At 43.5% G+C, this 15,808-nt stretch overlaps 1 long non-coding RNA gene across 1 annotated transcript in view; it reads left to right on the top strand.

Annotated features, from left to right (window-relative positions):
* The window catches only part of LOC134969944 (uncharacterized), a 93,897-nt gene that overhangs the window by 48,573 nt on the left and 29,516 nt on the right, over positions 1-15,808 (top strand). The window contains exons 2-3 of the long non-coding RNA XR_010189579.1: positions 9,535-9,570; positions 10,665-10,791. This is a non-coding gene — a long non-coding RNA (uncharacterized LOC134969944). The remainder of the gene's footprint in view (positions 1-9,534; positions 9,571-10,664; positions 10,792-15,808) is intronic.

Genomic DNA, 15,808 nt, shown 5'->3' on the forward strand with positions numbered 1-15,808 from the left:
GATGAAGTGTCCCGGGATTGATGTCAGACATCTGCCCTCCAAACGCCTGGACAGGCCTGCGTTCGGATCTCCACACCCGGAAAAAGGTGAGTGGATGCCCCGGAACGCCTCCCCGGGTGCCGCGCAGCCGCAGTCCCAACCCGTTCGCACCGCAGCGAAGAACCGATGCGTGCAAACGGGTCAGAATGACCCCCAAGGTGTATCAAGGTGACATCTCCACTTTATGAAGCCTAGTCATACACCAGGTTTAACTTAAAAGAATATACATATTGATCAAGTGTACTGTATTTCAAAATTACTTCTTTATTATTACTGTATTTGAGTTTATAATGCAATTTTTCTGTGCTCAAGTTTCCACTTGACACTGAAATTGTAAAAGTAAACTTGCAAACCGCCTGCCTGTGCTTGTACAACAAAACAATTCCATTGTGCATCACACTTAAAAGGGTTAAGGATTGAGAGACTTAGTCACTGGGTTTAAATGCCGTGGGTACAAAATACCTATTCAGCTCACACATACCTATTTACGTCTTGTTCCGAATGATGTTCATTGAAAATTCAAGCAGCAGCGATGGCAAAAAAGAAAATAGTTCCCCAACTACAAATCACATTTACAGTAATGTTATAAACAACACAATGGGGTTGTTTGTGGAAACCTTGAAGAATGGGTTATATTTACAGTATCTGAGTCATCTTTATTGAATATAATTGAAAAAAAAAAAAGTTTTGCTTTTCTGGGGTGGGAATTTGTTCAAAAATGATTTTCCCAAAGACGTATTGCAGGAACTCCAGCTAACTACTGACTCATCTTTGCAGATGGTATAACTGTATCCCGTCTCCCCACTTAGGAGGGGGCGTGAGCTGTTGGTCATAACAATACAGTAAAAAATTGTTATTTAGTACATTTATGTGTCTCAGATGTGGGTTTTGTTTTTGCTCATTTTTTGTTTATATTGTTTAATAAAAAGGAAACCCACACTACGTACCTCTGGGCTAAATTATTGCATACGCATAAACCTAATATTAGAGAAGGGAAACAGAATATCTTATACAATGTCATTTATCAGTGAGGGTCATTAGCACAAACTGGATAAATAGGAAAGAATAGTTTCTTCCTCCATTGTAATACCATTCATCTGTTTTTGTTCCGTTTCCTTTTTCTTTCTTTTTTTTAACTTTGTTTTGTGTTGCATTACGGTCTTACAGCCTTTGGTCCTTGTGTTGGTAATCTCTCCTAGTGGCAGTGCCCTGATGAGGGCCTCATTTATCAAGGACATTGGAGTCACATAGCAAAACTGGTTAAGTTTTGCACAAGTGCGTCTAGATCAGGGGTGGGCAATAAGTGGCCCTCCAGCTGTGCATCCAGAAGACATGAAGTGTGTGCAAACTCTAGAAGAGGTCTGGGGTGTGAGGTGAAGTAAAAAATCTGCAGTGGCGCGTTATGCAAATGAGTGTCACATCAAAGTTTGAAATGCTAACATTATAAAACCTCAATGTGCGCTTTAAAATGCACTTCTCTGCTGACGTGCTACATACGGCACCAAAAGTAAAAAGTATAGGACAAGACCTGAACACCCTCAGCTCTCAGCTGGTGTCAAATTCAGTTCCATTTGCAGTATTCTATTTCAATAATCACACTGGTGTCCCGACTCCGTAGTTAGCATGGAACATCCACCACCTCACCCCAACTATTTACCTCAGCCGCTTAAAACTTATGACTCTCTGCAAACATTGCCACCTAGCTTGGAAAACCTGAGTAAAGAGGACCTGAGTCAGGTTGGGATGCTGGAACATTTTGGACACAGCTGTCTGATGTTTTTTTAATTGACCGTGCGGTGGCTCCGCAATGCGCATGTGTCTCGATGGTGCTGTGGCTCCTGGTGCAGTGTAGGGGAATCTGTAGGTTGATTGATAGGCATGATGTGTTTTTGAGGGTAAACATGGCACGTTTCAGAAAATGGAGACATGTTGCCTCCATTTCTGGTGCATGCTGAAGCCAATGACTGTGTTCTTGAAAGCAGAATCCCTGGCCTTGTCAGCTTAGTTGCAGTAGCCCTAAGGTTACTCAGAGGTCTGATGTTTTTTCCGCAATGATCGCGATGTTGATCCAATGCTGAGTCTTCAGAAGCAGGCAGCAGATCTGAGAAATAGCAGTGGGTGTCTTTTACAAAAGACAGCTCCTGTAGCATTTGCATAAGATCTCAGATCCAATGCTACTGTACCAAAGACGCAGCACCAACACCACAAAGGTCCACCTCTGAATCAGGTCAAGTGAGGCAACACCACTGTTTTATCCAACAATAAGAAAATTGCTAATCCTGTGTCTACTACAGCACCAAAATTTCTCCTTCCACTATATCAGAGTATCCATGGTCAGACTGACACACAGGTGCATAGGGGAAATCCCTGGTGAGCCCCAATACCTGAGAGCCCCACCACCTCCTGTAGGGGTCAAGTTCAGGACTGTGCTCTCAAATTATACAATGATACTCTAATAGAGGGTCAATAACTTGGTGGAGCAGGACCACGTAGATTAACCTGGTTTCTTTGGAAACTACAACCCATCCACTGCATTCCCCAGTGGGTCCTTCACGCCCCAGTCCAATACTGGCTGTATCCACTACAGCACTACCACTGATGTAACCCCAAAGTTGTCACGATTGAAGCATCAATCACAGCAGCACATTATGTACTCTTTATTGATGTGGACACTGCCGCACAACCTTTGCTAATCTACTAAGGGGGTCATTCAGCAATTTTTACAGTCCTGTGATCAGATAGTCCACGCCTGAAGGGGGAGTGTTTTTTCGCTATGCAAGTGTGCGATCGCAAGTGTAGCAGAGCTGCACAAACTGATTTTGTGCAGTCTCTGCACAGCCCAGGACTTACTCTTCCAGTGTGACGAGAACAGTCTCTTCAGGACTGGAGCTGACGTCAGACATCCTCCCTGAAAATGCTTGAGCCCGTCTACGTTTTTCCGGACACTCCCTGAAAACGTTCAGTTGCCACCCACTCTTTCTGTCAATCTCCTTGCGAACGCCCATTCGAATAGATCCTTCACACCATCCCGTCGCAGGGCACCGATGCCCCTTGCCGGCACAGTGAGGTGCATATGCATGTGCACTTCAAATCTGATCACCCGCTGTGCGACAACACACAGCAGCGATCAGATCTGAAGTAGGCCCTATGGGGTACATTTACTAAGCAGTGATAAGAGCGGAGAAGTGAGCCAGTGGAGAAGTTTCCCCATCAACCAATCAGCAGCTCTGTATCATTTTATAGTATGCAAATTATAGATGTTACTTCAGTGCTGATTGGTTGCCATGGGCACTTCTCCACTGGCTCACTTCTCCGCTCTTATCACTGCTTAGTAAATGTACCCCTAAATCACCATCATTGCTATAACTACTACAGAACCATTCTGGATGTAATCGATACAGAACCACCACTGCTCTAACCACAATAGCTTTTCTTTTCTAATATAAATCTTGTATGAAACCTAAAGTTCTATTTAATAAAAAAAAAATACTTGGAAACCAGGTTAAAATAATTGCTGGTTTACACTGTTTTATGTCAAAATACTTAAAGTAGACCTGTCCAGCGAAGAGAACACTGGCCTTCTCTATGCTATTACCGTCTTTCACAAATGCCAAAGACGACAATATACTGTGGGGCAGATGCATTGGCGTCACAAGGTGGGTGCGGGGGGTGCGGCCCGCACCTGGGTGTCATCCGCCGAGCGGTGACACCAAAGTGCCGGCTCCTGCTCAGTGACAGGAGCTGGGTGCTGCAGTGTAACATAACGTGCAGCAACCCGGCTCCTGTCACCATGTAGGAGCTGGCACTGCAGACACGTTAGTCTCCAGGGACAAGCAGCAACTCCCGGACCCCCAGAGTGACGAAAACGGGGGTCGGGTCGCTTAGCCATGCCCACTCCGCGAAGTCATGCCCCTCCCACGGGTCATCCCACGAAGCCATGCCCCCTTTGCGCCCACTGCTGCACCGGGTTCAGAAGAGGTGAGCCTGGAGAAGTGATAAAGCAGTGATAAGTGCAAGGTGATAACACACCAGCCAATCAGCTCCGATATGCAAATTGACAGTGAGGAGGCGATTGTCTGGTGCGTTATTACCTTCCACTTATCACTGCTTTATTACCTCTCCAGGTTTAATACATCTGCCCCACAGTATGTGTAATGCTTAGTGCACATGCTCCTAGCCGAAGGATGCGAGAACACACTGCACTCTGGGAGACAGCAGGAAGAGAACTGTCTAGATATTGGGGGTCACTCCGAGTTGATCGTGGCTGTGCTTAATTTAGCACAGCTACAATCCTTAACTCAGACATGCGGGGGTGGCCCAGCACAGGGCTAGTCCGCCCGGCATGTCAGTGACGCATTGTACAGCGGCGATGCCTTTGCACTTCAAGAGTAGCTCCCGGCCCGCGCAGCTTTAGCGTGCTGGCCGGGAGCTACTCTTCTCTCACCGGACCGTAGTGGCTGCGCGTGACGTAACGCAGCCGCTGCAGGCCTCTCCCCGCACGGTCCGGCCACGCCTGCGTTGGCTGGATCACGCCCACGAAACGGCGGCCAAACGCCGCTGTTTCCTTCCCTCCCACTCATCGACCGCCTCTGCATGTCAATCAGGCAGAGCCGATTGTAGTGTAGCAACGGGCGGCCATGCGCCGGCGCACTGTGGCGACGGCGCATGCGCAGATCTGACTCGATCGTTACGCTGCGAAAAACTGCAGTGTGCAATCGGGTCAGAATGACCCCCATGGTCTTATATTCTGCACAAAATATTCACAGTTTATATCAATACTGTACCTGCACAGCCCTCATTGAAACGTATGGGGGCTGCAGGGCTGTGCATGGTGAAGAAAGAAAAAGGTGGATAAAGCTGTGATATTTCTCTGCATTTTGCACTCTGCTCAATATAGAGAAACAATACATACAGCTTTCTTTGGCTAAATTGCTGGAGCTAATCTCAGCTTTGTTTATCTTGTGTCTTTAAAGCTATGGACAGTGTGAAAAAGAAACTTATTTGGAAGCTATCTGCAGAACAACCGCTGTCTTTCATGTACACAGTACACTAGAAGCTTTTCAAACTGTGCATTACAACTCATGCATAAGAACAATGAGACAGTACTTCCATGCAGAAGGTGATAATAGGACACGTTTTCCAGATGGGGCTTCAAATCCTCCGGGGGGACCCAGAACAGGTGTAAAATGGTGTATAGTTCATCTCTGGTAGACTCAACTCTCACTTCATTTATCCCCAGCTGATACAGCCATGGAGTTTTCTCACTGGATATATTTACAAACCAATACAATACCAAAGTGACATTTTTATAACATACATTAATGATAATTTACAGATCCCGCAAAGAATATCTGTATAGACAGTGAGATCTAATGTTATTGACTATAATCTCTAATGTCCATGCTTCTACAGTTCGTGGGGGAGATGCACTAAGCCTTGGCGTGTGACAAAGTGGAGAGAGATAAAGTACCTAACTGCCATGTTACAGACTGTGTTTGAAACATGACAGGGGGGCAGATGTATTAACCTGGAGAAAGGATAAAGAAGTGATAAAGCAGTGATAAGTGCAAGGTGATAGATAACACACCAGCCAATCATTACAGATTTGAAAAATGACAGTTAGGAGCTGGATGGCTAGTGTGTTATCACCTTGCACTTATCACTGCTTTATCACTTCTTTATCCTTTCTCCAGGCTTAATGCATCTGCCCCCCCATATCTGATTGGCTGGTACTTTATCTCTCTCCACTTGATCACTGTCCAAGGCTTAGTATATCTGGTCCTTTGTATTATAAGGAATAATGGGGCATATGTATTAACCTGGAGAAGGCATAAGGAAGTGATAAATCAGTGATATGTGCAACGTGATAAATGCACCAGCCAATCAGATCCTAACTGTTAATTTACATATTGGAGCTGATTGGCTGGTTTATCACCTTGTACATATCACTGGTTTATCACTTCCTTATGCCTTCTCCAGGTTAATACATATGCCCCAAAGAACCATTGAACTTGTAGCAGATATCAGGGGTCAACCGTGTTTTCCAAGGCTTTCAATGGTTAACCGGCTAACCCATGAGTAGTTGAACTAAAAGTCCAGGCATGGGTATTCAATTCCACTTAGCAGAGGGAAGGGGGGAGGGGGGGGGGGAGTAAAAACAATAAAAACAGTTTCTGCGATTATCGTTGTCTCAGGATGATAGAACAAGAGTTTTGACGATATGTGTAACTAACTCCTAACTCTGCAATCCCTGTCTAATAAGCATACCCATACCAGCAAACCCCAGGGGTGAATGTAATTGCAGGCATTGGCGTGATCTGATGAGTGTTCCCATTTTTTTAAAGGGGCAATTTACAGATTTAACGGAATCACGCTGGTACCTGCATCTTGCTATATTAATCCCCCCCATGGGAGTCCATTGTCTGCAAAAATATTCTTTATGCTGGATGTAGTTATGTGACTGCTAGCTGCTATATTGTTTATCATCCTGTCTATTTTACTGCACATCATTTTATGATTATTTTATTTCATTAATGACTTTACTTAAATTTATTAAATAATGCACAAGCAAATCAAATTTGGAGCATTGGCTTTTAAATACCTGTACTCAGACGGATCTTGTAAGTCAGGTCTTGGCTTTGGCAGATATCATGCTATGACATTTCCTAGCTTACGTTATACTCTCTGGGATAAATAAAGCTACATTTATTTCACCACTGCACCTTAGGCTGCATCTGCTGCAAAAACTGTATCACACATATAATGAGAGCAAGGCACTTGCTGTTATAGACCTGTCATCTATCTCAATACATGACACATACAGAGATCGTCATTGCAGTCTCCAAGCAGCAAGTATTTAGACTGAAGGACATTTATCAGCTTTACGTTAACTTTGAATTTTGAACTCAGTGTTTTCAGCTTTTTTTTTTAAGTCTCATAAAACAAAAAATAAACTTTCAGCTGAAAATCTTAAAACTGCATTTGTTCCTCTTAATACAACCTGACAATCCCATTTAGCAAATTGGGAGGTCCCCGTCTCAGGATCAAAATCAGAGTCAGACACCGGCCTTCTCTGAATAATATGAAGAGTGATCCATCTTCAGGCAATCAGTGAAGGGGTTACTTATATTAAGAATTGTTGTCTAAAAGTGCAAGTGTCTAAGTGTCTTCAAGAGCAATAATGTGAAGATGACAATATGAAAAAGAAGTAGGGATGTCCATTGAATGGTTGGTGCTTTACATTGATGCCGGGAAACCTTAGATGAAAAACTATAGATGGTTAGAAGTTAGAACATACTTGCCTACCTGACCCTCTCAATGAGGGAGAAAATGCTCTATTCCTGGACTTTCCTGGTAATGTATGATTGCCATCCCCTGTGGTGAGCTAGTTAATTGATAAGAAAGGTGTTTCACCACAGGTGGTGGCAATCATACATTACCAGGAAAGTCCAGGAACAGAGCATTTTCTCCCTCATGGAGAGGGTGAGGTAGGCAAGTATGGGTTAGAACCCTAGTAGGAATGGACTGCTGAGGGTTACATGAAGGCGGTGGGCCATCTGGGAAGGAGATGGGGTTCATCGGCATCATGGGGGTGGGGCTAAGCGCTGTTCACCACCATTGCAAGAAAAAGTAGAACATTACTGAATCTCTACCATTAGTGGCAGAGTAACATTGGAACTTCGCCATTGAGGCTAAAACCATCAACCAATGGTGGTTCTATGATTACCTCCATCTACTGCAGTAGTTTGCTTACGGGGGAGGGGGGGGGATTGACTCTATCAGGAATATACACTTGCTGCAACTGGCCCTTTAAATAGTATGCAAATCAGGGTCTGCAGACTGACTGCTTATTATCTACAGTTAAACCTCATATGGGCAACATCCCACCTTAAATAGAACTCCCATCTTAGTAAATTTATCCCAAAGTGTATATGTACAGTACGTGTTCTACAACCTTTGTGCTTTCATTTTATTATGCACCAGTGACTCAACCAAATGCATATCTGCTTATCTACCGGGGAAAACGTGACCACTAGAGATGTATGACATTTTTAAAACTCTTTTGCAAAATATTTTCTTTGTTCCACATTTGAGTGAGAATTTAGCCCATTCCACCTGATTTTGCCCTTCAGTGTTCCCAGTCCTGGGGCCTAATTCAGAGTTGATCGATCGCAGCAGCAAATTTGTTAGCAGTTGGCAAAACCATGTTGCACTGCGGGACAGGGGGCAAATATAACATGTGCAGGGAGAGTTAGATTTGGGTGGGGTGTGTTCAAACGGAAATCTAAATTGCAGCGTAAAAACAAAGCAGCCAGTATTTACCCTGCACAGAAACAATATGACCCACACAAATCTAACTCTCTATGCACATGTTATATCTGCCACACCTGCAGTGCACATGGGCCCTCATTCCGAGTTGTTCGCTCGCTAGCTGCTTTTAGCAGCATTGCACACGCTAGGCCACCGTCCTCTGGGAGTGTATCTTAGCTTAGCAGAATTGCGAACGAAAGATTAGCAAAACTGCTACTAAATAATTCTTTGCAGTTTCTGAGTAGCTCCAGACCTACTCACAGATTGCGATCAGCTCAGTCCGTTTAGTTCCTGGTTTGACGTCACAAGCACGCCCTGCGTTCGGCCAGCCACTCCCCTGTTTCTCCAGACACTCCCGCGTTTTTCCCTGACACGCCTGCGTTTTTTAGCACACTCCCGGAAAACGCTCAGTTACCTCCCAGAAACGCCCCTTTCCTGTCAATCATTCACCGATCAGCAGTGCGACTGAAATTCATCGCTCGAACACCAGCAAATCTACTAAGTTTTGTGTTAAATAACTTAGCGCATGTGCTCTGCGTACCATGCGCATGCGCAGTTAGCAACAAATCGCAGCATAGCGAAAATCGGCAAAGAGCGAACAACTCGGAATGACCCCCATGGTTTGCCCAACTGCTAACAAATTTGCTACTGCAATCAACTCTGAATTACTCCCCTGGTGCATTGCCTGAATTTTGCACCTCTGCAGAATGGCCTCTACCCCTGCAACGCTCGGTTTGTACAAAGTTTTTGCTCAACTTTCCATTCAACTACTTGTGACAAGAAACAAATAATATTGTCCACCAATATAAATAGCTAATGACTCGTATATACGTATAAATACGTATATGCAGTATTCACAGACGTAGATTACAGTTGCCATGCTGACAGTGTACACTGCTTTTAGAAAACAACCTGCTCAACCCTTATACCTTGTAATTGGCCGGCGTTATTGTCATATTCTACTTACTAACATATCCTACTACTAATTAGAAACACATAGGCATTCACAATGTTCACACTATTACTACTTAAATGAACCCATGCAAGACCGGTCTCTTCTTTGAACAGGTCCATCTTCACAGTTTTAAGCTGCTCTGAATTCAAAACCTACAGTACAATATGACTTTTTCATTTTGAATACTAACCGAGGAAATTTGATATTGTTTATGTTTTTCTTTTTTCCAGAACATATTAGGAATTATCCTGATAACAGCAAAATAGGTAACTCTTTATATTGTGTTTGGGGGAAGAAATATAATTTTTCCCCAATTATTTCTGCCATGGTCACTTTTATTTAAATTTCTAAATATATCTCTGAATGGTGTTCCGTATAATTGTAAAGCAACAGCGGAACTGAATTAATACATCAATGGAACGTCATATCTCCGCAAAAAGGCCTGTCCAGCCATAAAATTCAATTTGTGCAATTTTCTACAACAATTCTCTTGTGGAAGGGCTGAGAGGGCACAACTTTTGTTAATCCTGTCCTACCTATAAATTATTGTAAACATATGTTAGATTCCATTACTTAATTATACTGAAGCAAATGCAATGCGCCTTTACTGTTTTATTGTAAACTGCTGCTTCACAGACTTTGTAGTTCATTCATAAAAGATTACACATCATTGGTACCTTTACTACATGGCTTAAAGCGCCAACTAGTGGTCAGGAGATATATCTTATCTCTGGAACATCTTCAATACAAGCAGAGCACAGCAGCAGATTCACCACTGTGTGTGATGCGATTATGTCTAATTAATATTTATAAGATATGCGTATTTGTTTTTCATTGCTGTCTTCAGAATGGGAGGACAAAAAAAAACATTCTTATGGGTATGTAAAAGAAACGGTCTTTGCTGTATCCCATATGCTTTGCCTGCCACCATTCAGGTTTCCAGACACAATAAATCAGATTTAAATATATTTAATAATATGCATGCATACAGAGCTGATGTCAAGTATGCTCATGTATCAACAGCAATAATCCCAACGCAAGAAGAAAAAAAAAATATTTGATGAATATATTACATGATATAGCTAATATCATCTTCTAAGAACAGACCAAACTAAATCATAACTAATGTCAGAATTTCCCTGTAGGTTCTCAAATGCATTATATTTCACGTTACGGGGATATAACAAAAACGCAATTGTGGAGCTCTGGCGAAAGGCACTGTACGTCATTCTTTAAACAACAGCCCTTATTAAAAAATAAATAATAATAATAATATTAATTAGGAAGTCAGTAGGGATAGCTGTAGAATGCTGGTAATTGGCAGATCTTCTCCCTAATTGTGTTATTCGGTCTGTGACAGGAGGCTGGAGTGGCAGGAGAGCGAAGGGTTAAGGATGGAAAACCACATTTTGTTGCTATGCGAAGCTAGGGAGCAGCAGGTTTTTAGAAGGAAAACGAAGAAGCTGGTATATCACCCCCTTAAAAAGGTGAGTGGTAGACTGAGCCAAAACGCACATACTGACGTCTTACTTATCCCAAGAGATTCAATGATGCTTTTTGTGTGATCAATGTAATATTCCACAGCTAAATTTAGGGACTGTGCATCCTATGAAAATGGCACCTTACTATGACTAATTAACAATAAAAAATGTGATTGTCTGCAAGTTTAATTATTTAATCTCCAGGGTTTTGATTAAATTAAAACTCTTTGCCTAAAGGCGGAGAGAGAGAAGGAGAGAGAGAAATCATTTGCCATTGTTATGTTTCATTGAGGATTCAGCAAACAATCGGAGATGAAACGAAAGACACTGCTCATTTTGTATAAAAAGAGACATCCAGACTACTTACTGTAGGCAAATTCATTAGATGAATTTGTTGTGTTACAGATTAACTCATTAATGTCAAAGAAGACAGTGCTGAATAAAATCTAAGCAGAAAAAAGGGTTAATCTGTTGTCTCATGTGTGCCATGACGAGAAACAGAAGTCTAGTCTAAAGTCCCGCATTAAGCCATGAGAGATTTCCACTAATAGCAGTGTCATCAATTTGACTGCCGACAGCATAAATGTTGATTGTATGTGTGGTCCTTTGTTATGCAGTTGTACTTTTCTGTGTTTACTAACTTACTGAAATGAAATCTTTGAAAAAAAAACTAGAGATGTGCGGGTTCGGTTTTACTCAGATTTACTCGGGTTTTTCGGATTTTCCTTATTGTCTATCCAAAACGCGTGACATCCGTGAGCCAATAAGATGCCGTTTTGAGACCCGAGTAAAACCGAACCCGCACATCTCTACAAAAAACAAGTTAATAGAAGCCCAAAATTGTACTGGTGTAAAAGTAGCTCTTCTCCACTAGAGGGCAGCACAATGGGACAGCAAATAAGCAGGGTTAAATTGTTAGCTTATAAACCTAGATAGATTCAGGACTGTCCCCGCTTGACAATATGGTTACCGATACGGTTCTAAAAAAGTACCGTCAGACATTTTTAATGAGACATTAAGTAATTCAAAAATATAGGGACCTGTTAGATCTTTTGGTCATGGGTGACAGCCCAGTCAGCCCTACTGAATCCCCCCCTGCATATGGTAGACGCGGCAGACAGTAAAAAGTTTGGTCTGAGCTAAGTAATTTCACTTAAAATAAAAAGTAAATAACACATAATGTTTTTGGTCCATGTTTTAATTGCATACCACTAACATTAAAAGGATTTGTCACAAAAGTTTGGTTTCACATGCTGGGTCTGATTCAACGAACAGCAAAATTTACACATTTTTGTGAATCCATACGGAACTCGGTTTCCTTTTATGAAACTGGGTATTTCAGGCTGGGAAATGGACAGCAATCAGTAAGAGCTCCAGATGTGGGTCCCCAGCGCAGTCCAAAACTCAAATAGGAAAACACCAATAACCCCCCCCCCCCCCCTACCCCTCCCCCCCCAAAATGCTGCCAAACATCAATGGTTGGGAGTCACTGACTTATGGTAGGGGGTGTCTATCTAAAACTCAGTGTAATTTGTGCGTACATGGAAGGGAAGTCTGTTTCTGGGAGATCTCTGGAACCTAGCATGGGACTGGTATACAGTATGCGCCTACCATATAAATTGAGAGGTTTCAACCCCTGTAGAGAGATAAAGTAGAGAGATAAACTACCGACCAATCAGCTCCTGTCATTTATCAAACACAGCCTGTAACTAGGCAGTTATAAACTCATTGGTTGGTAATCTATCTTCTCTTTATCTCTCTCCAAGGTTTGATTAATCTCCCCCCTAAAGAGAAACATATTACAAAGTTTTACTGTAGCTGAAAAACAGGGTTTTTTCTCCAGCGTCCAGCATATTACATGGAACTGTAGACATTAGTGTAAAATCAAATTTAGCTCAGTTAAAAAATAAATAAATTAAAAAAAAATAAAAGTAGGTCTGAAAGCATTGCTTTGTAATTCTGCCTTTATGGTCACTTCAGGTATGTCTTTATCAAGGGGACTTTTGTGGTGATGAAAAGAGTAATGAAAAACACAATCAGTGATCGCAAACATTAATTTTCTAGCTTTCGCAAGCCAAGATATGGCGATCTTCACGGCATTAAACGTTGGAGCTCTGATAGATGTCTGCTGTGCCACAATATGTTAATGATGATTGGCACACAACTGTATTTAAACTTATCACAAACTCAGGGGTCTATTCATGAAGCAGTGAAAAGACTGGAAAAGTTAGCCAGTGGAGAAGTTGCCCATGTCAATCAATCAGCTACTCTGTATAATTTTATAGTATGCAAATTACAAATGTTACTTTAATGCTGATTGGTTGCCATGGGCAACTTCTCCACTGGCTCACTTCTCCACTCTTTTCACTGCTTCATGACTAGTGTCTGAATGTGTCTTTCAAAATGAATGCCTGCATTTGCGCTGGTAACACAACTCAGTCCTAAATATTCTCACAGTCTCAATGTGGAAGGGAAAGAGGGTTGCCTCAATAACCTCCTTGCAGTATCTAGGTTGTGGTGTTTAACTTAGGGAAGGTGGCACCTTGCCATTGTCAGCTGCGGCATCTCAACACCCGCTCACTTGTCTCACCAGCAGCACCCTGCTACTTGCACTTCTGTAGCACTCCTCTCACCGGCCAGCGTCCTGTGGCTGTCACTTGCTTTTTAGCTCCCGCTCTGCTCCGCATGCAGCAAGCCACCCGGCACCTCTTTTCTCCACATGACTCCTCCCACAAGGCTCTGGTCTTCCAGGCTGCACCTGTCTGATCAGTAATCCGTATCCAGACCATGTGATCGGACCAGGGTCCCGGCTTTAACTCCTGCTGTGCTGTGCTTCCCCCTTGTGCTGCTGCAGACCTGTGTGTCCAGTCATAATGGGGCATACGTACCACCTTTTGGGGTACCACATGAGCACTAAAGTGTTCAGACTAATGTGCATGCACAGATCTCTGGAAAAATGGCACGGCTGCCATTTTTCTGGAAGTTTCTGCAGTGCTGCTGCCATCGGTGCTGTACTCTGGAGGGGTAAGTATTAAAAAATGATTGCAGCGTGTGTGGTGTGTGCTCCCCTGGACTCACACACTTCACCCATTAAAAATACACTAGTACTTTAACCCATCAAGATGGATTGTTTATTTTGTTGTCCATGGGTTTGACAAGACTGCTCTCCAGATACAGTGAAGTTATTACAGCTTGGCCACAATTGCGACCCACCTCGCAGGCATACTATGCAGTCACTATAATTTATGCATCCATTCTGTCTCCATAGTTGCTCCACCTGCAGTCATTCTCTCCTTCCCCATGTTCTCATTGGCTGGATACAGGGGTCTATTCAGGGGTCTATTCATGAAGCAGTAAAAAGAGTGAAGAAGTGAGCCAGTGGAGAAGTTGCTCATGGCAACCAATCAGAGTTGAGGTATTATTTATAAAGTGCATTCATAAAAATTATATGCAGCCGCTGATTGGTTGCCATGGGCAACTTCTCCACTGGCCCACTTCTGCACACATTTCACTGCTTCATGAATAAAGACCCATAGTGTGTACTGCACTGAAGTTGGAATTGTGAGATTATGGCTGCTGTGTACACAAATACCTCTGCCCCTCTCTCCTATACAGTCTGTCCCACTGTCCCCTTTTCTATTCCTGCCTCAGCCCATATCGGTGTCTCTGCCACTTCCCCACATCTGTGTCTCTTCCCTCCATCTGTGTCTCTGCACCCCACATATCTGTGTCTCTACCCCTTCCCACATCTGTGTCTCTGCTCCCTCCATATGTGTCTCTGCCCCCAACATATCTGTGTCTCTGCTCCCTCCATATGTGTCTCTGCCCCCCACACATCTGTGTCTCTGCCCCCTCTACACATCTGTGTTTCTACTCCCTCCATGTGTCTCTGCCCCCCACATATCTATGTCTCTGCCTCCTCCCCACATCTGTGTCTTCCCCTATCTGTGTCTCTGCCCCCCACATATCTGTGTCTCTGCCCCTCCCCACATCTGTGTCTCTGCTCCCTCCATATGTGTCTCTGCCCCCTACATATCTGTGTCTCTGCCCCCTCCCCACATCTGTGTCTCTGCACCCTCCATATGTGTCTCTGCCCCCCACATATCTATCTCTGCCCCCTCTCCACATGTGTCTCTTCCCTCCATCTGTGTCTCTGCCCCCCACACATCTGTGTCTCTGCCCCTTCCCACATCTGTGTCTCTGCTCCCTCCATATGTGTCTCTGCCCCCCACATATCTGTGTCTCTGCCCCCTCCCCACATCTGTGTCTCTGCTCCCTCCATATGTGTCTCTGCCCCCTACATATCTATGTATCTGCCCCCTCCCCACATCTGTGTCTCTGCTCCCTCCATATGTGTCTCTGCCCCCCACATATCTGTGTCTCTGCCCCCTCCCCACATCTGTGTATCTGCCCCCTCCCCACATCTGTGTCTCTGCCCCCTCCCCACATCTGTGTCTCTGCCCCCTCACCAAAATGTGTCCCTGCCCCCCCCCCCCCCCCCAGACACACACACCTTTGGGAGAAGGGGGCCCTTTGTTTCTAATTTGTACTGGGCCTCATCATTTCTGATGGCAGCCTTGCCTCACATGCTTTTATGTCATTTTTTTTAACCCTTTGCTTGCAAAATATGCATTCCCTATTGGTCTATAATAAGAATTAAACAAAACTTTCTAGTAAAACTCTCTGGGTATATTTACTAAACTGCGGGTCTACAGAAGTGGAGATGTTGCCCATAGCAACCAATCAGAGTCTACATATCATTTATCTAGCACAATAACTCCACTTCTGCAAACCTGCACTTTGGTAAATATATATATATATATATATACCCCTCTATGTCTATGTCAGGCATGCGTACACATTCGGCCAATCAGTCGTGGTCTGCTAGTGCTGGTGACCATCATTATCGCATATTTCTACCTTTCTTAGAATGCCTGGCTTTCTCAGATATATATGTGCAAACACACCCTTACCATACCTGGGTTAGAATGTCCTTCCATCCCCCATCCTATCTCTATAGACA

The sequence above is a fragment of the Pseudophryne corroboree genome, chromosome 11, assembly GCF_028390025.1.
Source record: "Pseudophryne corroboree isolate aPseCor3 chromosome 11, aPseCor3.hap2, whole genome shotgun sequence".
Classification (NCBI taxonomy): domain Eukaryota; kingdom Metazoa; phylum Chordata; class Amphibia; order Anura; family Myobatrachidae; genus Pseudophryne; species Pseudophryne corroboree.